Source organism: Camponotus vicinus, unplaced genomic scaffold, assembly GCF_025532165.1.
Source record: "Camponotus vicinus isolate PSW18456_S1 unplaced genomic scaffold, iyCamVici1.0 SCAF_5, whole genome shotgun sequence".
Taxonomy (NCBI): Eukaryota; Metazoa; Arthropoda; class Insecta; order Hymenoptera; family Formicidae; genus Camponotus; species Camponotus vicinus.
The window spans coordinates 10,156,023-10,183,876 of record NW_028141977.1 but is presented as its reverse complement, the minus strand read 5'-3'; the positions used below and the strand labels follow the sequence as shown (position 1 = coordinate 10,183,876).

Genomic DNA, 27,854 nt, shown 5'->3' with positions numbered 1-27,854 from the left:
GTGATTGCGTTTACACCGGCAATATTGCATGCGAGGCAAGCTCGACTACGAAACATTCATGAAACCTGGACATTCGCACCAACGTTCAACGAAAAGAGGATTCATTAATGATTTATTTGCCTTCCAACTTTGGAACGTTACAAACATTTTCCGCAAACCACGGATCATGTTATCAAAATAGAGATATGATATTTATATGATAAATATAAATTATCAATCGCGCGTTCAGTAATTTAAATCAATTATACATGGCATGTTTTATGACATCGGTACAATTTATATTTCGATGTTTTTGTTATATATTCCTCGTAGAATTAATAATTATGTTGATTTAAAAAATTGCTACATATGAATATTAAATATAGTTATTAAATATAAAATATAAAAGAATATAACAAATATTTAAAAAAATATGACAAAATTATTCTATTATTAAAAATATACCAACTCTTTTGTTTTCAAGTTATGCTAGAAAAGACAAGATATATAAATATATAAGATTTATGTACAACAAAAATAAAAATTTTTTTATGGAATTGATTCTCTCACGAATTAAAATCAGCTAAGTTTTATATCGATTGGTTTTTGTTTTGGAAAACGAGAACTTATCGTTAGATAAATAATATAAAATAACGGTCGAGAAAAGACTTTTTTTTCATTAAATGTATTAATGAATGACTCTGACCAACCGGTCGTTTGATAAATGTGAAAAGAAAATATACATTAACAATATATATATGATATTTGTGAATAAAGTGCCACTAAAGAAAGATGCTATGACGTTAATGGAGCATTAATATATTCCTATTAGCATAGTCATAGATATAACTCCACAAGCAATTAACGATGATTTGACTTTTCTTCCTGGCCGGTGACACAAATTAACTGCGTTCCCATCATGTGTCTCAACATCGCTAACTGGCATCAATACTATGCTATAAATCGTCCGTCTTACGAACATAAACTATCGTCATATACTAACTGCGAATGTCGTGTGTATCGTATTTCAATAATACTTTTAGGAAAACAATTGTTTCTTCAGGCTCACATATAATGTCCACGAAGTGGCGGAAGTAAACGCTACAGAAACGTTTCGATACAAATAAATATCGTTACAGCGTACATATTTCATAACGAACGTGTAGGTTGACATAGAAAATTGATCGACCTTTCGACACTGATTTACGTCTTGGATTTACATCCAATCCCTCGTGTCTGCGCCCACGTGAATAAATTATGTGCGTACAAATATACGTAGAGAATTGCCACAAATACTACGTAATTTTAAAAAAATACAAGATGTATTCTCGCAATAAATAGATACAGAAGATATACAAATATTTATTAAGTATTTATTATATAAAAAAAGCTGAATTTGTTTCATACAATAATTTGATAGAACAATTTCAGTTGGAGAACTTGTAATTATTGTATGAAACTATTGTAAAAATTAAAAAAAAATTTATAGACGCGTCTAATTGCAACATAGAATTGTTGAGTTGCAGTAAGTCTCGGTAGTATTTTATCAGGTTAAAGTTCGAGTTTGCGAGCTCGTGTCAAATGATTAGATGCGTGTAAGATTTACCTGTGTCAATTCCTTTACCTATCTGGTAAATACTTCGATGTGGAGATCGAACGGGTATAATACGCATGCGAACAATTTGCAATTTGACATTTACAAATACGGTATTGCCTGTATTCAGAGGCCGTATCGGCGAATACCGTCAGCGCGTATGCAAATTATTCCGCCACACAAACACGACAATGCACTAGTGTAACTACAAGTACCACACTGAAGGCGTTGTCATTAGTATGACATTTGACATTTGATGTTTGATCGAATTAAAGCTATTATCATCACAATTTTCCAAATTAAATTTCGACATCATCTAAAATATTTTTTCAATTTAATGGAAATTTTTTAAATAATAATACACAAAGGAAAAACTCGAGACTTTGAAAAAATATACCTATCCTATATGTTTATCCATTTAATTTATTTTCAATACAAGATTAATGATTCTCATGTAATGATTTATTATTGATAGTTAACCTTTGTCGAACAATTGAGAAATCTAATAAGCACTTATCATATATCTTTAAAAATATTCTCCTTCTGATAACTTCATTTTATTTAAAAAAATCTCAGATATTGCGCTTTGTTATGTTGTGTAATAATCTGTCAAATTGATCAACGAACTAGTAAAATAAATTGCAAATATATATATATATACGATTTTAATTGAAAAATATTAGTTTTTCCTCGTTGATATTAGCAAATAAAAATATAAAAGTTCTCGATTGCTGTGAAATGTCATTAATATCAATGCTTATGCAGAATACAGAAGAGTCTGTTAGCGGAAGCCTATCCAACCGAGCTTATCGAAAGTTATTTATGTCGCGGTTGGCAACTACTTTGCTTATACGAGACTCTGCAGACGCTCAAATTCGTACGCGAGACTGTGAGCTACCGAAAATTCATTGAACACTCGTGCATCGTTCATAAAACACCTGAAAGTGCAATATAAAGAAATGTAGGATAGATCTCGATCTTCTACCGATTGTGCAGGCCGACAACGGACGGCTATAACATAATTTGCATGTAACATATATAAAATATAATATTGTTTTTATAAGTATTATATAATATTCTGCATTCGTTATTTATTTGAGATACCATCTTTTATATTTTCCTATAACAATAATCAATAGAGAATAATATAAAATGTAAAATTATCTCTCTTTAATAAATAAAGATTTGATGTAATATGTCAATTTATCTTAAAATCATAAGACTAGAATATAGAGAGAAACTATATAAACAGAATAATTAATTATGATGAATAATTAAGCGAATTTCAGACAAACTAACAAAGATTTTTTTTTACAATTTAAAAAGCGTTTTCATTCATTATATAATGTAAAGCTCGTACTAATTTTGTCTACACTAGCAATAATATACTTAACAGCTTTTAATTAGCAATCGCAGAACAATAGACCCTTTTTCTCATATTACGATTTCTATTTACGGTATATTAATGGTATAAAAAAGCTGACACTCGATCGTGTGAAATCGTCGATTGTAAAATCGCCTTTGATTTGTACTTTTCTTACGTATCGGATAAATTGCGAGGGATACCGTGATCATTTCAAGATTTAGCCGATAGACCGCATCGGTTCAACCGATGTAATGTGCGACAACATACATCCTTGTCGCCACGGATAACATCAGATTCTTTTCCAATTTGCTGGTGAACGGTGTTATTTATGAGATATTCACGTAATGTTTGCATTTTATTACGAGATGCATTTCACTCTTTACCTATGTGGAAACGGAGCCTGCGATTCTGACAGGCCGAGGGAGTTATAGAGAGAGGGAGACAGAGAGAGTAGAGAGAGGAGAATGGAGAGGACACAGAGTCCAGTAATGGAACACACTCGCCTTGGCTATCTAGCCGCGCCCGTCACTAAATCAGCAGATATTACCACTATTGTGCTCACAATCAGTCGTAATACCTACGATAAGCTTAATCAGGATGTACTGCGATCGTCTGAACCTGGACCAATGTCAATTTCCAATTACTGTCTATCGTATGTGGCTCGCAAAGTCAAAATCTATCGAAGAATTATAAAATAGAAATCTATATAGTCGAGAAATTACATAATACGGCATAAAATTCCTTGACGCATTTTTCAAAACTGTACAAAAAAAAAGTTCACAAACATGATAACATATAGATATCCACTTTGCATAACGCATAGATCGCCATCTTGCTACATCTTCTGTCTTATCTATTTTCGTTTATATATTTTGTTCACGTTTGCGTATCTCTGAATAATTTAAGGCATCGGTGACCAATTGCATTAAACGACGTATCATTTTTTACTCCTTTATATCACGCAACTCTGATAACTCTTATCTCTCCGACTAGACGAAGACCGTAGAATGTATACACGAACAGAAATGGAAATACATAATGGAGAGAATTTCTGTTAAAAATTAATGAAATGTAAAAAACTATTGCTTATTATATTATGTCAATTATTTTATAACATATTTTTTTTAATCGATTGTTGAAAGATAAATTATTATATCATTATTTTTTAATATAAACAAATGTAATTATTTTATGAAAAATAATATGAGATATATTGAAAAACTTGCGTCACTTAATTGCATTGTAGCTAAATGATGCATTCATATACATATATTTTTATATGTCTGGTATTATACAATTCAACTTCATTTGAGTTATTAGATTTCCATTGCAATGCATCCGAGTGACAATGTATCTCGTTTAATAAAGTATTATCAGGTGCATCTGTACGTTTAACAGATTGCACAGAGAAAATGTGAATACCAGTAAGAACAGAGCGCTAAAGCAAATTTATTATATTCCGAGTCATATTGTCCTTTAAGAACAAAGAGCTTAAAGAGATAAAAAGAAATAAAATGTAAAAAAGATGAAATAAGCGAACAAGGTGTAGAGAATACTTATTACTATTATATCTCACAGCATGTCATCGCGTCAGAAACAAAATTAAACAGCTGGAAGGCTTCCGTATATTCAAATAAAGTACCTAAAGTATGTATAATCTAAAGGAGAGAGAGAGAGGAGAGAGCAGTAAGAGAGAGTATAGTGTAATAAATATAAATGTCAATAAATCATAAAAGATTCTTATAAATCGACGTGAATCGATTTGGTCAACAATTTTGCTGTATTTCGAAGTATATATATGTTTTGAATGTGCATATGCGTTTAATTCAGGATAACTTCAACTGTATGATATATCACACCGACTGATTTATTGAGATTTACATTTTTGTTTGCGATAGTCTTGTGAAAATACGTTTCTCGCCATAAAGAAAAATTTTTTCGAAATTTTTTCAAAACGACGTGAACTTTCTCTCAAATATTCTGAGCTCGAAAGAGATAAGATCCGCTTCAACGGGTTTCTTCGTTCTCATCCTTTCTACTCTCTATCGTCATCTCTTCGTCCTCTGCGGCCAAACAGGCGGGTAACATCGACCATCATTCATCATCTGGTACTTTTTGGTACGTCGGACAAGTTCGGAGAATGCTGGCGCAATTATATTAAACATAAATCAGTTATAACGAGCCTATATGATCGCATTGAAGAGTGTACAATTGACGCGCATGCTTGTCTATCTTTGCCTTTCGCGTGCCACTTCGCATTTATTGCGTGAGAAGACGTAAAATTGCGTCTATTATTATTTCTTGGTTGGGACAAGGATATGCACGCAGTTTATATATTTCAGGTTTACAACTTTTTATAATTTTTTTGCTTTATTTTTCTCTCTCTCTCTCTCTTTTTTTCTCGTTATTCTCTTTCTTTTTCTTCGTATTATATCATAATGATGAGATTTCGTTCAATTTTATTCTGATATTTATTATTTATATTATAATTCTCTGATTTACAACATGTCGAAATAATTATTGTGGTTTGCTTTCATTTTTCAATGTATGTATATGCATCTATTGGTTGGTGTATTTAAAATGATACGATCATATGATGATACAACGATAAACCAAGTCGTCAACAAGTACCTGATTTCGGTCATATGTCTAGACTATGTCATAATAAAATTAATATGATTAATACCAATGATAAGAGAACGTCTTACTTATTAAGATCATAAAGCTAAGATCTCTCCATCTGTCCTTGACTTTTTCTCAACTTCCTCTTCTCGAATCTCCTCTATGTCTGTTTCTTTTTCTCTTTTTTTTCCTCTTTCATTTCTTCTGAGCACTAAAGCCGAATGAAAATGTATGAGAATGATATCTATGATAGAAAAAGAAGAAGGACCGGCAGATGAGATACGATTCTCTCCTTTTCTCTTTGCCCCTCGATGTATCATATATCTAATACACATGCATAACAACTGTAGATGAGTTGGAACAGCGAGAAAAAGCAGCAGAGCAGACAGGAAATGGTACTGAAAGAGAAAGAGAGAGAGGAAGAGATAGTCAGACTAATGGAGAATCTTAAATAGTTTCGTTATAAGTAGAAACTATGACTACATGTATTTTGAACGATTATAAACAACATGATTTTATATCTTACTAAATAACATCTATAAATTTCTGGACAAGAAAGCGATACTACCTTTTTAAGAGGCGATAATCAATCTGAGTGATCTTATCAATGTTTTCGATTAATACAGAAAAAATAAAAAAATTTTTAATTAAATTGCGACATGTGATAAGTCGAATGATAAAATCGTAATTTTTATTGTGATCATCGAACATGTAAAAACTATTAGATTCGCATTTAGATCGCGATGCCCTCTTAATGGTTTTTTATTATACGCATATAAAATTCTCATCATGCCAATGAAATATAAAATCGTTAGGTATTTATATTGAGCACGATATTCTATGAATATCTTATTCGATGCATAAACAATCAGCGTACAGACTGTTATCAAAAAGATCAATTGTAAAAATAAAATAATAAATAAACTATATCAATTGATATGAAGTGTGTTATTCGATACATGAGTGTTATCATTAGGAATATTTTATTTTTGCCTATATGCAATAAAATGCAGTGAAAGATTAATAAAAAAATGCTTATATCTGGCTTCTATACAAATATTAAGCTCAAAATTATTAATTGATTTTCTTTAAGAAACTTTAAGAACTTAATTATATTTATAAAAGACCATTCTCTCATTGGCTTGAAGAACTACACGCACATTCTTTCTTGTTATTTTGATATCTATAATAAATTGTACCATTGAGAACACATGTGTATTCATGTACAAAAACTGCGGAACACAGATGAAATTTATCCGGGGACAATTCCGCCTGTTTATTAAGTGTCTCTTAATGACTTTATCGGCACCAACAAGTGTAATGAACGCGGATCAAGATAACTGCGAGAATTTATGCCTTTCTGATAAAGATAGTATCGCGTATGCAGAGAAGGACGCGCGTGTTGCCAAGTATTAAAAGACACAGCGACTCTGCGGCCGCGTGTAATCAGCATTAATGGGAATTCAATTTATCGGTCGAAAAGGTTAACCACGGTACTTTTTCTTAAATATTTGCGACATCGCGGTCTCATTAGCCCGCATACGGATAGCACCGCGTCTACTGCTATCGTGCCTTTCGATTGCCGCGCAGTAAGGCTTTAATTATACCGAAGATATTCTTGCCGCATTCTGTACGCTGTCTAGGAATATAAATTATTGTCCCGTTCATTATAAAACCCGTAGTTACCGCGTCGATTTAAACGAAGTTGCCGGCATTGATTAATATTGAGAACATAAATGTTGTGCTGCTGCTCTCTCAATTGCGACCGTAACGTCTAAGAGAAACAAAATTGATATAATTTATAGTAATCGAAAATTAGTCCAATTGATTAACGATCCCTTTTACATGTTTCGTTTTCTCTACCTCTATTATAGATAAAATATTTCACGAATCACTCATTTTTCATGATCTCTTAATACTTTTATATAGAATAATAAAGAAGATTAATACACACATATGAAAAATGAAGATAGAGTTATGAGGTAATATCGCATTTGTCTTTAACTTTAACTTAGAAAGAAACGAAAAAAAATTTATATTACGTGTATCACCTTGTATATACATGTATGTATAAATCGTATAATTTTTTTTATTTAATTCTTCGTTAATTTAATTTTGTGAAAGATGAGAAGAAAAATCTTCGCGTTAGAAAAAGTTTGAAATACACATGACATGTAAACATATTGTATGATTACTCCAGCGTCGTCGAGTTTATCATTAGAAATTTTTATCTTTAATTTTAGATACGTAAACAGCCTCGTCGAGTAAACGCGTAGAATCCGGCCTCCAGCTCTTTAAAACCGGCGGCGATGCTGTGTACGCACATTTGGTATCGCGAAGATATCCGTTAACGGCGAGCGCAAAGCTGCAATTATTTTAATTCATAATTTAATAGTATACCGTGGCTAAACTTAATACAATATAATACTCCGAGGCAAAGTCTTGAACTCGGAGATATCGTGATCGCACGATAACATGTTATGCTTAATCGAAACAACGAGTTGTTTGTTTTCCGCACGTAACGTGTTTCATATGAAATTATGGGATGTCAGTCTCTCGTCATCGACTTTCGTCATTAATCCTTCAACTTAACTTGACGTGATAGGTTAGCAAAACGTCATTGAACGTGATAAAACGAGTTTTACATTTCATAACGGAATAGAATGAAATTATGTTCCTTTCATAATTCGGTACGATCGATGCATATTTCGTGTATATTTTGCGCGTTGCAAAATATCGATTTGTATAAAATCGTAACAAATTTTGAGAAATTTCTGCCTATCAAGCTTTATGAAATATTTGGAATACGTTACTATCAGAATAATGATCACAAAAGCTATTAAAGTTTGATTATTAAGTTTCATATCACATGTAAATTCCTCGTTTTTCTCATAAAACAATTACTTAAAGCGAATGTGACATGACATAAAATTTGCGAAAAGTTTGATGAAAAGTTAATCTTTAACCATTTAATTTCTACGCAATCCAATTACTTCCTTTCCTAGATAAAGTCGCTAATTAATTAAATTATTAATTAAACTCGACTTTCTGTCGATTTATGCAAAGTGTTGTTCCATCTTCGCATTCTTATGAATCTATCAATGAATTTAAAAAGCTACTCTCTCTCTCCCATGAGGAGAGAAAAAGAGAGACAACGCATTAAGAAACATACTCGCGGCGTAATACGGCCGAGACGTCGAGTAGCAGATAAGAGGAGATACCAGAGGAAGGTACGTCGAGAGAAGTCTCACACGTGCTTACACGGCCGTTGAATGCGCTCCTATATGCGGTTTTAGACACTCTGATAGGAGCTCAAACGGCGTATCGGTTATCGAAGCGCATTGGAAAACACACCTGGGTGTGTGTTGCAATGCGCCGCGCGGCCAACGTAATAACATCGGCTGCACTCAGGACACGCACGTACCTTCGTGATCGTGTATACATATATGTGCAAAAGCGCGGCTTGCCACATGCTACACATGCGGGTGTAACTCTCTGTAAACCTGCAACAGCGGCGGACACGTATACTCGGTGTCATAAACGCGCCTCAAGTTGTACACGAAGTTCTACGTCGCAAATAGACTCCAAAGTGGGCGACTAGACGTGTTAAGGCATTATAACGTCGAGTGTCAATGTGTAAAAACTCTACCTATTCGAGATCGCATACTTTAAGACCGTGAGGGATTCAAACCGATCGCGAAGCTGTACTATTCTTGTTTCCTAATGGCCTTATTTCTATTTTTTCTTCATTCTTCGATACAAATAAAAGAATTAAGGCTACAAAAATAAATTTCTTAGAATTAATAACGAATACAAGTAGTTTCATAATGAATTATATGTGTGTGAAAATTAATTTTCAAATTAATATCCTTTACTATAACGCACATGTACGGATCCCTCTTGTACAATGTATTGTACAATATATGTAGTATATTTTCTCGTTAAGGATATACTCTCCTGCCTCTCGGCCTCTTAGACGTGCAGGGCAGATGATTCTTCCCGTTAGGTCCTTTCCGCGAGGCAAAAGCAATCAGTTACCTTTTGCCGGGTATTCTTGCATCTACTGCAGGCACAGGGAGCATGATCCAGGCGATCGTTACGATCCTCCAAGTACCTCGGGTCATCTTGATTCGCGGGATAATCAGGAAGGTTTTATGAAGCTTCTCGGACTAAACCGTTCGTGGAAGCATTCTTGACGATCGTCGTTTCATTGGTGATATCTAGTCTCTGTGATACTAATTTATTGATATATTTCATAGAAATATAAAATTATCTCTCTTCCTCTCTTTCTCTGCTTTGAATTTTGCTTAACCTGACGATCGGAGGCATCCTCGCCGATATTTATAAAAGTACAGGTACATATTCTCGAGATTTATTGAGCATTTAAGTTGATTATCTCTCCACACGATTATAGCTTTATAGCTTTAGCGTTAATATATCGACATTATCGCGTTTTCGATAATACTGTCGAGAGATTTAATTAGAAACGAATGATATAATGGATAAAATCTAATATAAGTTTTACGCTTTCTAATGAGGGGGAGGCTCTAAATAAATACTTTCAAATTTCATAAAGAATAATTAATTAAAAAAGCAATTAATAAGTGAAATATATATAGATGCATAAACGTGTAAATCAAATATACATATAATAAAGAAATAAAGCTAAATTCGACATATATATGCATGTAGGCTAAAATTATTTATGAAATTGTTCGCAAGAAAAAAGTTAAAGAATTATTAATTAAACATTTTATCGCAAAAATATTATTTATATAAATAAGCTACGCTGCAAAAGCCAGTTTCACAATCAGAAGGAGATAGAGACTGGAAGTCCAAGGATGCGGAAGCTGGAGGGATTACCGCGCGATTCCCCCCGGTCGTTGCTTAAATTGTTTCCTTAGAAGAGAGACCGCGAGTGTATGCCATTGTTCTTCCACCCGGCAATGGACGGTGACGTACGTCACCGGTTGCTCATTATGTTCATGTTTTCCCACATACCTCCTTCGTCGCATTCCCTAATCTTTTTACGCCGATTTCTTCAGGGAGTTCTTCGCTGTGTCCAGGTTACTTCGCCCGACGACCCGGAAGTCGGCAACATGCACACGTGGAAGCCCTCGTATGTTCATGTGCGAAGAGATTTCACGGCGCGTGAACCTCTTTTACGTATACATTCGCTTTTATCGACTATATCTGTATAGTCAAGTATACGTATGAGTAAACACATTAGCATAAACATTTAAGATGTATTTGATTCTCGTGTTTAGAAAATTATATTTTTTTTATATTAATAAATGTATAATATATTTTGAAAATATTGGAGAATAGTCAATGAAGAATCAATGATAGTAATTAATCTGTTTAATTGATAGTCATTTTGAAAATATTATATCTTATTTAGTAAACACTTAAGATATAATTAAAATATAATAACTATAAATTTCAATAATTTTTAAACGTGAGAAAAACGTTTGCTTTAAGTCATCTGTCTAGACATTAATAAAAAATTAATTACCAAAAACACACAATACAGATATGTATATAAAATTCACAAATATATAAAAAAAAACCTAAGCTTTCATATTTATTAATAGAGAATATATAAACATTGACCTAATCACAAATATTATTTTTTCTTTAAATATGAGGTTTTTTTATTATAGTTTAAAAATATATAAAAAACTATATTTATGCATCTATGCATCATTTTATCTATCGATCAACTCGATCAGTTTACCGTTTCATTAATCTAGATTCATATTCCGAACTATCCGCAACACATCCGCAATAATTTCGCATCTGCAGGCATCCGTTAAACATATGAGCTAGAAGTCGGTATGTCATCATTTCTCGGATTCGTGCGTGTACGATCACACGTGAAACATGAACATGGGTCTCTCTACAGCTTAGTCCTTAGATACCACAACGGCTCTACTCGAGTACACACTTACGTGATGCACTATACGTGGTGCTGTGTTCTCTCTCTCTCTCTCTCTTTCTGTCTGTCTGTCGTATACACATAGGCAGAAGCTTCGGTGTGCGAGAGTCCGACCGCGACTACCAAAGGTATGGGCCACTCCACCAGGTGTGGAGAATGGCGCGCCCGATGGCAATTACATCGGCAAATAAACCACGAGGTGAACACACTGTTAAAGCTAGCCACGGCCAGCGCGGCTAGATAGTGGTTGCTCACGAATGATTCTCGTCGTCGGGTGAGGCTCGAGCCAACAATAACGCACGACATGACAAAGGACTGTGAATTACTGGCAGACATTTCCTGCATCAACCGTTGCGCAAATGTCGATACGGATTTTCAGCAAGCGTCATAGGAATACCTTGTGTCTAACTAAAAGCGAGAGAGCTGGATTAATTATCGGGAATATTTTTAAGTCGAAATATGTTTTTTCCCGATACATATATCGCTTTCGCGAATATTTCAGAATTTCAAGATTCTGTCGAAAGATGCATGTATGGTTAATTTATTTATACATATTTCACTTTGACTTTTTACAAGATCTCTTCAGCATAACAACTTTTCTTTATATTTAAATGTAATAAAAAAAGATACTTATTTACATATACTTGCATAGATATTAAACGATATTATATTAATTGAAAATAAATATATAATTATTTCGGGTTCTTTGAATTTTCAACAATAGAGCAAGATAAACATAAGTTCTAAAACAGAAGAAAAATGTGGAGCATACGCATCTTTTTGCAATTTTTACTCGTCTGCAACTTTTATTCGTGGGCCAACTGTAGCGCACAACTATTAACAGAAGTGGATTCGTGTAGAGCGGTCTTTCTGGTAAGTGGTCTGAGACTCCCTGGCTTCTACATCGGCTTCCTCGATAGAGCGCAAACATCGACCGAACGAGAAGCTCGGCGCTCACTCTACCGACTTCCCACGGCTGTTGACATGTTTTGTGTTCATTAGTCGACTCTCGAGAGTCCAGAACCTGTAACCGTTGCATAGTTCCATACCACGCAGACACATATACATACACACACATTTCATAAATGTGCATGTACACGCATGTGCGCGCACATTGTTCCACAACCTCTTGCCACAGCGTGAGAATGGTCACGCTTCCCCGTCACGATGCTCCCAGACCTTCGCAAAATATCCCATAATCTTAAAAATTTGTTATTTGTGCGACGATGCCAATGTCACTCTTGAAAATATTTCTCTTTTTTGAAACGTTTTTCTGTCAACATCAGCTGAAATATCATCCTCAATATCCGCTTGATGTATAGCTTGATCATTATGTAATAATTTAAATGAGGAAAATTTCGAGGAGATAAACATACATGTCAAATCTGTATTTACTACGGAAACGGCCATTTCCAACATCGATATCTGTCAAGATTAATCAGTTTTCGATTAATGTACACAGACATGTGACATGTTGCTATGCACGGTTGGCCGCAATAACTTATGATGTGGGGGAAAAATATTGATCAATATCTTAAGATAAATAATAAAGTAAAATACATATATTTTTAATATAACTTTGTTCAGTTGTTTTTGAGTTTACTAAAATTATATGACTAATCTAATACTTCTGAATATTCAAATGATAAAAAAAATGAGAACGCTTCAGAGGGAAACAGTTTTATTTGCATGAAAAGCTATCTATTTATCCTTCATTTTATTACTTCAGATATCGCCTCATCAATACTATTGAAAATATATTAGCATATAAAAATATTGATTAAATCATCTCGACATCATGCGATTAGATATTAATCATGCTCACGCTATCACGCGTGAAAATAGATTCTGTAAAAATAGCAAGCTCGAGATTATCGTGTTTCGCTATTTCTAAATCGGCAATCTGTTGCACTGTTCGAAGATATAATGAAAACATCGAACCTAAGAGCCATGACTGCAACCATTAATTCTTGCATCTTCCATCACGATCTTCACAGCAATCATTAATTCTTGCACCTTCCATCTTGTTCGTTCTGAAGCACGATTATCTTGACTGCTCGGTGATGGTATGCAAGACCTTTTAATGGAATGGTTAACGCTTCATCCGGATACAAATATCATGTTTAACAAGAAACGTTCTTTTTAATCTGATTTAAACGTATAAGTAGGCTATTTGTACATTAGTCGTGTCGTTAGATTTTTTAAAATATTGTACATAACATCTCTCGATACATTCCTAACAAACATTCTATTAACATAAATGGATATCTTGATATATAATCAAAATCACATCGTGATTAATTTTTGCCAAACAAAACATACTTTCATTTTTATTTTAATCATAGCACGCGCATTTGTAGCAATGCCAAATATCGACAAATCTATTCGCGGTGTTGCAGTCGTGTCATTAATATGACCTCGAATCTCCCCAGCTGATGACTCAAAAATACATATATAATTTTCAGTTGCGTCAAATGGAAGACTCATTTTCCCGCTTAATGTTGATTGCATTTTAATGGAACTGATCGATTGCAGTTATGATGAAAGAAGTGAAAAAAATTATGAAGTCAAAATTATCGCCACAATTTTATATATATATGTGAATATATGTTTAATTTAATTCCACTAAAAGTTATTCGTTATTCGTTCTTATGATATCTAGTTTTTTGACAAAAGTTGAGAAATTTTTTTCTGGTTTTTTACATATTGTAATTTTTCCTCTAGTTTATATATCGCGGTTTATATTTCACAGTCACTCTTTACTGTTCTTTTCGCGTCATCTTTTAATTTTGCTTGCGTGGAAGATGTGATTAAATCATTCTGCAAGAATTTCCGTGAAAGGAAGGTTACTCGCTTCGTTGATGACCGCAACATTTCCTTCCTCTTGGGGCATTTGTATTTATTCGAAAAAAATATTATAATATATTAATGCCAAATGAATGTATTAACTCGTTAATTCTTTGATTTTTCTCATAACTATGCGTGCGAATTGCGCGTGTAATAGAAATAGACTCTTGATAATACTTTATTGGGCTGGTACACATTATGTAACTCTAGAGCAGATAACAAATCATGAGCTTGCATTCAACTATTAATCTTTTGACGTTATTTGCAGTGAATTTCAGACGAAAGTTTCGATATAATATTTACGTAATGTAACATCCATTTGATCAATTTCCCACATATTTCTTCTTGCGAATTAGAAATCACTCGCTGAACTGTTTATCAACAAATCTCAACGAGAGGAAAGAATTCCTCCAGTGAACAGGTTTTGTAAATAATTCTGCGAGATCTCACACCAGGGATGCATTGCTGGTACTATTATTATCATCATTATTAACGGCTATTTGTTGAACATAAGCAAATACATCGTGCATAACTAATAACGGTTATTATTCACTGCTAATGGGTAAAATTAATCTTTGATATGAGATCACTCGATAGACTTTCGATCTAAATGCCGTGGCATGGCATACAAGACAAGGCAATTTTATGGCGCAATATCATGAAAATTATTTCTGGTCTATATACATATATATTCTAAGTATATAAATAATCGTATAAAATACATTGGAAAGAAAGAAACGCGAAAAAAATTATCCAGAAGACACACTTGAACATATATATATATAGTGACATGATTGTATATATTATTTATTGTTTAAATTGTTTTCTTGCACTAGCAATATATTTTACAAAAAAAATATAATTTAAATATTATAATGTAATTTAGACTGAAAATATATATAATATCTCTCTGCTGTTTCTATGTGTTTTTTTCATAATTACAATTCTTATTTTGTCAAACTATAAAATAATTAACATTTAGTATAAATAAAAGATCGTTATAATTGCTTATAAAATTTTTTAATTTTACTATAAAAAATTTTATTATAGTCAACTGTTTAGTTTTAATATGTAAGATATGTAAATTTTCTAGCAGAATAGTGAATTTTATTTGAAAAAAATTAATTGGTGTTGTTTTATAAAGCAAATATAAAAAAAATTAAATATAATTCAATATGCGTGTTTCAAGATTAAATTATTTTTTAAATATTCAAAGGTAATAATAATAAATTCAAAGGTAATATTTGTGGTTCCAAAAATGTATGTAAGAACTGGTATAAATTATGGAAATATATATTACATATTAAGAAAGTAGAAAGTGCAATATTGTTTACATGTTTTCCATAAAATTTACGTTTCTAAATTTATAGAGCAATATCCGTTCATCATGTATCATATATATATCACAATAATAGAGTTATAAAGAATTACGAACTGTAAGATCGTATATTGTTAGCTGCTTGCGTGCTTGTTTGCATCTATTCAGGAATTGTCCCATTGTCGGAAATAATAACTCCCGGAAACATGAAGACCTCGAAAACTTCGTACATCCGAGACATCTAATCCAAACTATGGGCTGAGAAGAAAAGCAAATTCACGCAAACACAAATTTCATAAACATTTAGTAATTTCCGTCATTTCTCACAAAACTTTACTTTATTATCATAACAAGTAAATATTTTATTAAGATAATATATCAATTATAAAATAAGTTAACAAAGTGAAATTATTAAAAATATAACACATAAATATATTGTACGATTTCGATTACTTTGAAGATGTATTACATTTTATAATCATATGAAAGTTAACGTAGGTTAACTAATAAAGTAAAACAATAATACAAAATTATCTTTCGTAATTTTTTTTTTTAATATTTCTTATTTTATGGTTATTAAGATAAATAAAGGCTCGTTCAAAAATTAATTTTCTTTAAAACTAACGTATCTTTACTTGAAGTTCTTTAGTTTTGTCGAGAGAGTCGAGCAAGATAACTCGATCATCGATATGGAAAAATGCCAGTGAGTCATTAGCCACGTGCGTCTTAACTATCAACATGGAAACTAATAATATGCACATTTGGAGTTGTGCATCTCGTTTTCCTCACACCTAAGCAGATTATAAGCACTTACATCGGATTAATGGTCGCGTTCTTGACTTACACATAAACATCATCTTAAGTTACACATAAACATCATCTCGCATGTTTTCAAGGCGAAGGATGTAGTTAATATGTATGCCTTATCTAAAATCTTGAAATGATTATATATTTTCAAATGCTAATTGCAGCAAAATAAATTATTGCAATTTGTACTGCAACGTAGAAAGAATAGTCCTTAAAATATCAAAGGTAAATTAGAAATTTTTCATTGTATTGTGTCACATTATTGAAGTTTTACAAATAATAAGTGATTTCCTACAATTAAATCTCATTATGTATGATTGCTGATAAAATTTCATAATATTTTAAAGTAAGAGAGAGTAATCGTACAATAAATTATATTAATTTTAATGATACTATTAAGATTAATATTATTTATTTTACTGCTTCTTTACTATCTAGATATTATTTAAGTGATGGCAAGTTGTCAAAATTCAATTTGATAATTTTTCTTTTTACCATTCAAATGTGTAACCGATCTAAATCAAATTTTTGTAAATTTAAATATATGGAATATAATAGAAATGTTTATATTTAATTTTTATATTGAATTATATGATATTTTAGACACTATTTTGACTTACAATTTCGTTATGCATGAATTAATGATTATCTTCAACATTCTCATGTTATTCTTATTTACATTTATCTTAATGAAATATTATTTTTATCAATCAGATATATAATGTCATTAAGGGATTTTTTCTACAGCATATATACTTTCTCCAGTTTATAATTACATAATAAAACAATGTTATATATTACGTTTCAAAATTGTTTAAAATATCTAAGTTTCTTTTTTATTTTCGAGATGAACGATCTAATATATCATTGTTCAAAATTTTAATGATTTTTTTTTAGGAAACTTATCTTTTAATAGTTAATCAACAGCATAAATAAGTGACGTACGACGATGTAGAAATGTACTGTAATCTATTCAGCTTGTACGCATCGAGTGTACATAAAGAATGTATGTGAAGTACTGTTGGTATGTGAGAAGAGAACACGCGTAATCTCTTCTTGTATACTTCGTTTTTCGAAGTAAACACTCAGCATTAGGCTAATATATGCATCCCCAACTTCAGTCATTTATTTAAACTTCGCCACGTGTAGCTTCAACGATGCGTTACAAGGCACAGTACAGTTACTTTCTTTATTACCCAAGGTTCGTGTTGGAAAACAAATCAAGTAAATTAATGGTGAAAATCAATTTATAAATTATTCATTTTATATTTCTGTTCACTGTTCAATAGATTTACAAGTTTCGCACGAAAAAAATCGTCTATTAAAAATTGAAGTACGTTATCAATATTTCATTAGTTTATCTTAAGTCAACTTCATCGTATATTAAAATACTATCATTATCATTCGCAATTAGAAATAATAAATGGTTTTTGATATTAATGATGAACATGAAGTATGTTAAAACATCATAAAAATCCTCAATCATTGCTACTTATCATTACGTAAGGTCTGTGTGCACATGATCGCGAAATATAATGTGTTTTAAACGAGGAGAAGGTGTCGCGATAAGGACGTAATGATTTTCGCCTCATCTCCAACTGTTCGCGGAAGGTGCATAAACACGTCAGACGTCATAAGCTATCTCCCCGTAGCTCTCATAAAAGAAACATACTGACACTTATCGAAGTCTGATTCGAATTCGTCGCTTTTGCGCGTCCAGGCGGAGCACCCGTCATCGCAGATTCGAGGCTGGCAATTCGTCGAGCGCAAAAAAATATCGCGGTGATTCATGCGCCGCGGTTATGCACACGTCGGGCCTCGATAGACCCGGAGTTGCGAGGGACGCGTGTCGTTGGCCTGTCGTACTTCCTTTCCCGTAGGCCCCGGGAAGTCTATTCAGAGGCTACGCCACGACGCGACGTCCAGCATCCACGTAGGGTCCGGAACGCTCCATGGTGATTACCATATTGCATGTCACATTGTCGGCGCGCCCCACGAAGAAGAGAGACGACGGAGAGAAAAAGGAGAAGGAGGAGGAAGAGAAGGCAGAGGAGGCGAAAGAGGAAGAGGAAGAGAAGGAGGATCAATTCTGAAGAGAGATGGCAACGGTACAGGATGAAGGAGAAACGCGCGCGAGGAGGATGTGGACGCTAACCGCATTGCAATATACCCAAGGGCACGGCATCTATAAACCACCGCAATTCTATCTGCATCCCTCCCGAGCGTATATAACTCCCCACCACCAGGATTAAGCCTTTTATAGTCCTTCGGAATAGTGGATCCTGTGCCTCTCTTCTACTTATTCCTTGCCTCCGGCTCGTTCTTTCTTCCGCAGCGTGTACATGATCGAAGTTCCGTTTTCGTCTCTTCCGTATCCTCGCTGCTAATCGCATTGACGTCATTTTTAACGCTGTTGGTGATTCTCGGCTTGTTTAATACTATGTCCGTGGTTTTCATGACGAAAGCGTTATTAATAGTGTTTGAAAAATAAATCGCTTGCGATCGATGATTTGCGGATGTTGCATCATGTTAGTTATTACAAGTTTTATTAATTTTGTATTTTTTAAAATTATTTTAACTAGAACTGACGAGATGTATAAATGATGTAAAAGCACGATATGTAATTAAGCAAAATATTTTGCATAGAATGACTTAATTTACAAATTAGTGAGAGAGACAAATTACTGTAATAATTATTAAATTATCAGATGTCGATCGAGATGAGAGAAATCTTGAGATACCAGTCTTGTAAACGTCAGAAGCAAAACAAGAAGTCCGCGCAACTGACGCGACAAGTCAGTTTAATATGACGGACTGTTCTTTCACGTATATATAGGGTATACAACGAGAGAGATATTCTCACGCGGCAAAGAAGAAATAATTCTTTTATCGCAATATCCTGCCAGATGTGAGATGAACGGCACAAACAGGCTAGGAACAGGAGGAAGAGAAGAAAGAATGTAAGGTAAACAGATATAGCACGAAAGGTGCAGACGGTGGTAGAAGAGCTAGGCTGAGTGAGTAAAAGTATACGTCAGCAATTGCGATGACTTTAATAATTTTTTTTAATTTTCTTGTATGTATTTCCGAATTCTCTACCCTTCCCTACGTCTTTCTTATGCATATGTCATAGTATTTGCAAGTTAATACAATCATCTACCGCATATCGTCTTTGAAAATAAAATATTAGCCTACATGTCAAGCCGTCTTGCGTCAAGCGGAACGAAACGTGAAAACATTATAATCGACAGACCATGCGAAGAAATCGCGAAGCGAAAAAAACGAATCTTGAGAAATTAGCGAAACGACAATGAGTCGATCTTCAATAGAAAGTCTAGAGAATTATATTTTTGCGCGCAATATTAGAGAGATATTTAAAATAAGTTTGAGAGAGCAGGATTTTTGAAAGTTTTAGGCTGCTCGAGACACATCTTTCTGATATTTATCTCGCTCGAATTTTATTTTAAATATTGATAAAAAATGTCGCAAGAGACATCGCATTACTAGTTGCAAGTTTTAAATTTGGTTAAGTAATAGATGGTTGCCGCAATTTTCTTCGTTCTTCAAAATAGATAGTTATGATAATATCCCATACCTTCACGTGTACGGTTTTGAATTATACATGGCAACGCGTATGTACGCAATCGCCCCGGGGCACGCAGATTTTTAAGTTAATGATATAAGTGCCGAAGGGGCACGCCCCGTTTACACGTACGTACGAATGTGGACGAGACGTGGACCGCGATCAATTACTTCAATTACATCGATCGCTTCGCGTGTGTGCCGAGGCATTATATAAATTTCTAATCCCCGTGTATGTACCAAATAACATGAAATCGTTCCGCCGTCATTATTGAGAATTTTAAGCTATATATTCCACCGTGCCATCGGCAATCATTAAACATGGGACATTATCATTACATCGTGCAAGAGTCAGGCCAATATTGGATTTTACTGAACATCATTATTCAGAGTTTAAGTACATACGTATCGATATATGTTCTTTATCAAATCATGCAATCATTATTTTCATATTTTCAAGTCTAGTCTATGAAGCCGGTCAAACTGTCTTTCTTCTCATTAAAAGGAGCAAAAAGGATATGTGATTACTTTATCATTACCTTAAACCTACTTTCACCATAATTACAATATATGTAAATGAGAATTCCGTGCAAAAAATCTATATATTATTTCTATTTTCGGAGAAATTAATTTCGGAAACATATGTTAGCTTTGCAGAATTAATACCGATTAATCGAAAAGTACTGTACAACTGCATATCTATACATCTAATATATCTTTCTGCGAGTACAATCAGCCATGAATCGTCATTTATTGAGCTTTCACGAAGATTAATTTCAAAGAGCGGACGCAACTGATACATCGGTTGATTTTGATGCCCAGACAGCGAACGAATGACCGACTCACTAACGACTGTAGCGATGAACCATGGTAGGACTGCTACCACGATATGGTGCCTTCTGGTACGAAAACATCATTAACAGCATTTAAATACGCAGAATGCCTCTGGCATGACATGCCATCGCCTAACGAGCGAGCGGGAGAGTTACGACTAGCTGCTCTGTTTACGTTTACGATATCATGACGTTTACGGGCGAAGGAAATGTTCGCTATTAGCGCGGGATTATCCGTTCGTATAGCAGCGACACGCTAATTCCTATGATTTCCGTCCCCTCTCTCCCCCCTTTACCGTCCTCTCTTCCGTGCACTTATATGATATCTCCTCGTGTCTCTTCCTCCCACTTTTGATTGTTCGCCTCAAGGCCGAACTTTTCTTCGTTCCTCTTCGCTCGATGTCGGCATGCTTTCTAAAAGTTTCTTTCCCTTTCGTTTTCTCTCACCTCTTTCTCCCTCTTTCTTCCTTCCTCGGTACCTTCTTCTTCCTCTCCTGCTTCCTCGGCCCCAACAGGTATATTTCCTTCTCTTGGTGGTGTTCTTCCAGGTATCTCGCACATCCACCATGTGATTACCGTAATTTTCTCGGCGCTACGTCACGTTACTCTGTCTCTGCTTCTTTTTGATTCTTTGGAGGCGCGGATTTGTGAGAGAGGGATTCATAAAAAAATTCATATTTGGCGCTTTCCGAAAAAAATTGATAACTTGTGCGTATGAGTCCGCTCTATTTATTTTATATATTGTCGAATGACAAGTCATAATTGGAAATGAATTCTAGAATTCCTCGATCTTACAATTACGGATTTTTTAATTATTATTGACCTTTTTTATCTCAGATATGATTCTCTCTCTCATTTTTAAAATTTTTATATTAATTATATTTTATAATTTTTTGCTAGTCACATATATTTTAAAATTTTATCAAGATATATTAGAAATTAATAAATCACCGAGAAATCATTATATGTTCATATTTAAAAAAATTATTCGAGTATGAAATCAAATCGAAAAAAGTGAATGATAATTTTGATACATCTCTTCATCTGATATACGAAATCTTTACGAATGTGATCTAGCACGGCGAGATATTTTCCACGAATCGCACATTAATGACTCCCGACTGATTGATCACGAGAAAATGAGCGTACCGTTAAAAGACGGTTTTTATGTTGACATTCAAAGTGTATAATCGTTCCTTCTGAGGTTGTAGTTTTCGCAAACGAGATCTAATTCCCAGCTGTCCTACTCATTTCCAACGTTCTTTTCCATACTCGCTTGTTTCCATCTTCTCGTCCCCAGATCCCACGTTAGACGAGCAAGACTACCTCGGTCTCGACGCGGTCCGTAGCTCAACTCGTGCACGTACGTGTGTCATTTGCGTGAGTCTCGCCCGTCGCAACGTGTGTTTTTCCACGTAATGCTCCGTGAAACGGGCAATCACGTTGCATTACCGTGGCCATTAAGCGGCCGCGCTGCGGGGCGATGCAGAAAACTACATATGCCCGGACCCTGCCTCTCGTACGGGCCGCGCAAAACGGCTGCCGAGGGAGAGGAATCGAGGCGAAGGAGGAGGAACACAAGTAGCCATTATTAATTCGTGCGTCCGTTTCCTGCCGGGTGCTCGCTCTATTCCCTTTTCCCCGATGAAGACGAAACGATCGTCCACTTTCTCTGTTCTCTCTCCTTCTCCTGCTCTCGACCTTTCGCTGTCGTTCATGATGTCTCGTTTGCGCAAATTACGACGGCCGACTTGTGGATTCTAAGTACAATGGACCGCTTGACTATTGCTCTCGTTGACGTTTGTACTGGTTTCGTAAATTCTCTATTTTCCGCGCACCGTTTGCGATGAAATATCCTCACGATTATGCGGTTCTCTCCTTTAATAACAAATATATAGTGCTGCATGAACTCTGGGGAGACGGAAAGTAACATAGAAGAGGATGTTAAAAGTATGAAAAGTGAAAAATTCGAGAATCAATGTGAACTCGTTTGCAAAACATCAGGTAGAAGAAGTTATTACGTTGCATCATGATAAAATCAATTTTTTTTATTGCTCTCCCAGTGGTATTATAGTAGCGCTTAGATCTCTTTGATGTGGGTACCAGCTGTCGGTTCCATCAATAGAGCGGCTTATCTCTGCCACGTACTTATCACTAAACGAGTGAATTATATCTTGCAAGTTTAGATCGGCTACGTGTAATCTTCGATGATACGTGCGATACATCGAGATAAAACTGACATTAACGATGCGAGACTATATTACTCGAGATCTACTTCTCTGGCATTCCGTAATGCGCTCTCTGTGATCACGATCGCTTCGGTAATCGGCCTGGTAATGTAATGAGTATCATTAAGCGACATTCACTTAATTCAATTATTATCATACCGCTCTCCGCACGCTCTCTGCTCTCTCCTTTTCCCTGCCTCTCTCTCTTTCTCTAGTACACGCTCCGGCATAAATTCTGCAATCACGATTAGAGCCGAGGCCTGACTAATGCGCTGGGGAATTATTCTATTAGAGCGGAATCGCATTAGAGACTCACGGTCTTAGAAAAATTCTCGCCTCGAGTGCACCTACGGCTAATAGGATGCCTATTAGGTGCACGAAGTTGGATTGCGACTTTTGAAGCACATATCGTTCATAATCAAGAATACTATGCGGTAAGAGGACGATAATATTTCAAGATGTTGCACGTTTGGACATAAAATAGCACGTACTGATAAAAAAAATAGTTGTAATTACTATAAATATAGTTATTTTTAGCGCCAACAATAAAATTAAAGTTATTATTACATACAAGGTTATTATTATCAACATTATAGTAGTAGTAATAACTATAAAAATAGAAATATGCTATTTTTTATTATGCAATTATAGCTGGCCCCTTTTTTCAATGCATAACTTTAATTTATCAGCGATTATAATAATTTTTTAATGCAATCGATTTGTATCATTAAGACGTTTTGAATTGACTTATTATCATTCTTTTCTTAAGACACACATTTTCCTATCTCCTTTTTTTAAATAATATAGAATAAAAAAAATTATATTTTCGAAAATTTATTTAAATCGTCTTTTGTGAACGCGATGCGCACTTTTATTTTAAATTTTACCAACATTTGTATTACTCGATATTCGAGGCTTTCATTCGTACCGATAAATTTATCAAGCGATCGCAATTTCACAACGTATAGGTATATCGTGGCTACGACGCCGCTAAGTTATCGCACGAATTTGTCATCCCTTCTTCGAGGACAATAATGATTGTGTAAATTTCTCTCGTTAAAAGCCAAGGAAGCGATAATTCTCGCGTGCAACGGTAATTCACGTTCGGCTAGGCAGCATAATACGTGCCGCACGACGTTCCAAGTAGACCTGGGCACGGCATCGACTTTGACATTAGCTCAGACCGCGGCAATATCGTTAAATAAATGCCCCAGGGATACCACGACCTTTGCTCCGCCCTGCTGGAATAGTTTTCAGAATGTGTCACCATGTGGATAGCGACATTATTTCAGATCTACACTTCGTATATTAAACGGCATATTGCGATTGTATAAAACATGAAAATTTTATTTATATTGATATAATATGTTTCTCTGATATTATCTTAATAAATTTTTAATATTATCTTAATAAATTTTTAAGCCATTACGTAAAATCTTTTATATTTGCAAAAAAAGCAAATTTATTAAGCAAAAGAATGATCAGTATTTTTTACGAAAATCTTTAATGTCGCGAAAAAATTGTGTAAAAAAATTTTAAAACTGATATAAAATTATTTCATATATATTTATACGCGCTGCTTTTTAAAATAGACTGAGAATTATAAATATTTATATAAGCTTCTCAAATATATCTTATCTATACAAACCAAAATTTTTTACTCTAATTCTGGTTTTGACGAATTTAAATTAGGATTTCTTTGAATTTTGCTTATTCGAAATCTCCTATTTTGTCATACATGCGAATAACAAAATGATAAAATAAATTTCTTATGTCAAGAAAGGCGACTAGAGATAATATGCCGACAAAAGCATTAGGCGTGCAATGATAATTCTTGTTCAATCGAGCGATATGCCATAAACTACAGCGATCTGACTATGGCCATGCCCGAGATCAGCTTTGACATTAACACGGTCCACGTTATTACTGTTGGATAAATGCCCCAGGTATATATCGACCTTTGCTCTATCCGGCGCAAACATTTTTTTTTAAACCGAGTTACTTTGACGTACGTTCATTTTCATTCTTGCTTATGTGACATTTTTACCATTGCTATCTATATTAAATTTTACTTAATCATTTTATTAAAATAAGTTGCCTTATACTTTGATATACCCTTCAAATTACAATGTTATTAAGCTGAATATTGCAAAGTCTATCTTATAATAGGTGATGTGATTTGATTGATTGATAGATGATGAAGGCATTTTTTAATATTAAATTAGTAATATATTGTATAGTGATAAACATACTAGAGGTAATTCGCAATTCGATGAATAAATATTATATCTAACACATAATTTCTCTGATATTTCATTTGAATAATGAAAATGTAGGTTTGGCAAGCATATCATTCTAAAGTACTCAAATATTCGAAATTGTGGGTTAGGCATAGAGTTTTGAGTTAAGATTGTAAGTGGTCATTTTTTTGTATTTTTCATGTAATAACACAATACTACATCTACAATTACTCTTATTCACAAACTCTTGAAAATTATATGAAATACTAGACGAATGTCTGTATTCAACATGTCAGACACACGGTAATCGTATCGGTTATCGTGTGAAACTCTAATATTTAAACCATATTGAGGTAAAGCAAGAACTTATCGTTTTCTATCGTTGGAAAATCGTCTAGATTGCATAAGAGGGTAAATACTCGAGAGAAATAGTTCCTGATTGCGCTCAAACGATTACGAATAGAAAGACATCGCAATATTGGTCACATATTGGCAAATAGTCGCCATCAGATCCGCTTTTTTATCGCTCTATTAATATTAACTATTATCGAGCCGATGCGAGCTTGCAACGCGCTCGTTTAATTAACCAATTTATATTATTATGTGAAACCACTAGGAATCTCGTAGAGACGAGCATATCGCATTCTATCCCGATCTTGTGTATAGGGTGTCGCGAAATAAGGTGAGATGCGTTGAAATTGCATTACACGTAATTACGGACAAAATAATGCTGAGTAAACGCGATCGTATGTTCACTGCTAATACAGATAGTGTGTTAATACATATAGCAATGAAACGATGATAACGCACTATTTTAAGGACCATTAGGATAACGCGTGTTTATGGACAAAATTTAATTAGTAGTAGCAGTATTAACGTCAACAGATAGAGTGAATTCTGAAATTACTGTAAACTGTGTGTAGATAATTGCGTCTAATATATTGTATCTCTATATAAGAAACATTTCTGTAAAGATAGAGGCGATCTAAACGATCCGAACGAGCGTTTCTTAATCTCCAATCATCTTGATAATTATACAATAATCATGCATCGAACTATTATATCAAACGTGCAGTAAAAGACTTGGATCTCTTAAATAACAATTAATGATAGCAATGACGGGAACTACGGAGTCGAACTAAATAAGCGCTTATCGCGATACAAAATCTCCACAGCAGTTGCTGCCGACGTCGTGCGCGCCCAAAATTATATCCCCGTTACGCATCCTTTGATCTCCGATCGACGAATGCGTGGAGCAAGAAAAATGGTTTCCTCTCTTAGCCTCGCATTATCATTAATCAGGTTACGGCGTAACGAACGTATCAGGGAGGTGGGAGGCAAATTATCTGCGTTCTCAGCTGCTTGCTTCTCGGCTCATTCCAACGATGCGTACGCGATCGTCGGCCAATGATGCAACTTGAAATGATCGATTGTTCGTGGAAGATCGAGAGCTTGACATTTCGCTTTACGCGTCCATCTCGGGGGACCACCCGGTAGATACTCGAGGCGTGCACAACTAATGTAACCAGCTTCTTATGCAGCAGACATGTACACACCCTTATTCTCAAGGACATTTCTCGAGTGCAGCAGGATGCATCGCGTATAACGCGTGAAGGAAAATAATATCACAGCTGAATATTCATCGCGGTACGGTTCACCGACTGGATCTGTCCGATCGCGGGTATTTATCAGTATTACCTGATTATAATTCGCGGCCGATTACGTAGCCAGGTTTGTAACTCGGGCGTAGTTAAAGCGCTCAAGTTAGCTCAACGATTTTCATACTCGACTGGTATAAACCCCGTTCTATTCCCGTTCTGCTAAATGGGCTTAACAGACACGAAATGAACTGGCCTTACTCGCGGATAGAGGCCGACCTGAGTTGATTGCTGGGATTATCGAGCGGCCTGTGACAGTGATGTGTCGTTTATACGTAACAGTAACTTGTACAAGGGAATCGTGTGTCGCCGAGAAATTGATACGGAAACTTTCGCAATAATTTTGTGATATACGATCCTAGAAGCTTAACCAGATGTGATTTGTGAAATAAGGGAGACATGAAGGAAAGCATCCGCCTGTATGCCACGTTTGCTCGAGGTGCAATGTGATGAAATTTAATACGAGAGAATAAACGCGAACAGAATGAAAATAGAAATTGGATTTTACTGCATAAAAAATATATCGCGCTATTATTTTTTTAATTCACTAAAATAACTGTGAAAATTTTTCAAATTTTATAATAATTACATAAAAAAGATATGTGTTTCTCTCTCTCTGAAAAAAATGTTGATGTTTAATAAAAAGATCATCAATTTCCTTGAAATTTGTATATATATATATATTTTATATATTTCGATATAGTTAGAAATTAAATTTGCTCGAAAGAAATCGTTTCTTCTGTCCTGTTTTCGTATAATCTCATTTAAAAAACAATGATTATACGCAAAGTTGCTATAAATTCTGAAGCACCAAACAAAAAAATTCATTTCTTACTAATAAT

General features: G+C 34.3%; 1 protein-coding gene and 1 long non-coding RNA gene across 10 annotated transcripts in view; one reads left to right on the top strand and one right to left on the bottom strand.

Annotated features, from left to right (window-relative positions):
• Positions 1-27,854, top strand: part of Mesr6 (misexpression suppressor of ras 6) — a 582,772-nt gene that overhangs the window by 289,822 nt on the left and 265,096 nt on the right. The window lies entirely within an intron of this gene.
• Positions 1-27,854, bottom strand: part of LOC145972204 (uncharacterized) — a 107,756-nt gene that overhangs the window by 76,264 nt on the left and 3,638 nt on the right. Inside the window, exon 3 of one of the 8 annotated variants that reach the window (XR_014439088.1) lies at positions 15,782-15,922. The exons of 5 other annotated variants lie outside the window; for them this stretch is intronic. This is a non-coding gene — a long non-coding RNA (uncharacterized LOC145972204). Of the gene's footprint in view, positions 1-15,737; positions 15,923-16,305; positions 16,456-27,854 lie in introns of those variants that run through there. 2 more of the 8 variants (XR_014439087.1, XR_014439089.1) reach the window with 2 other exon arrangements.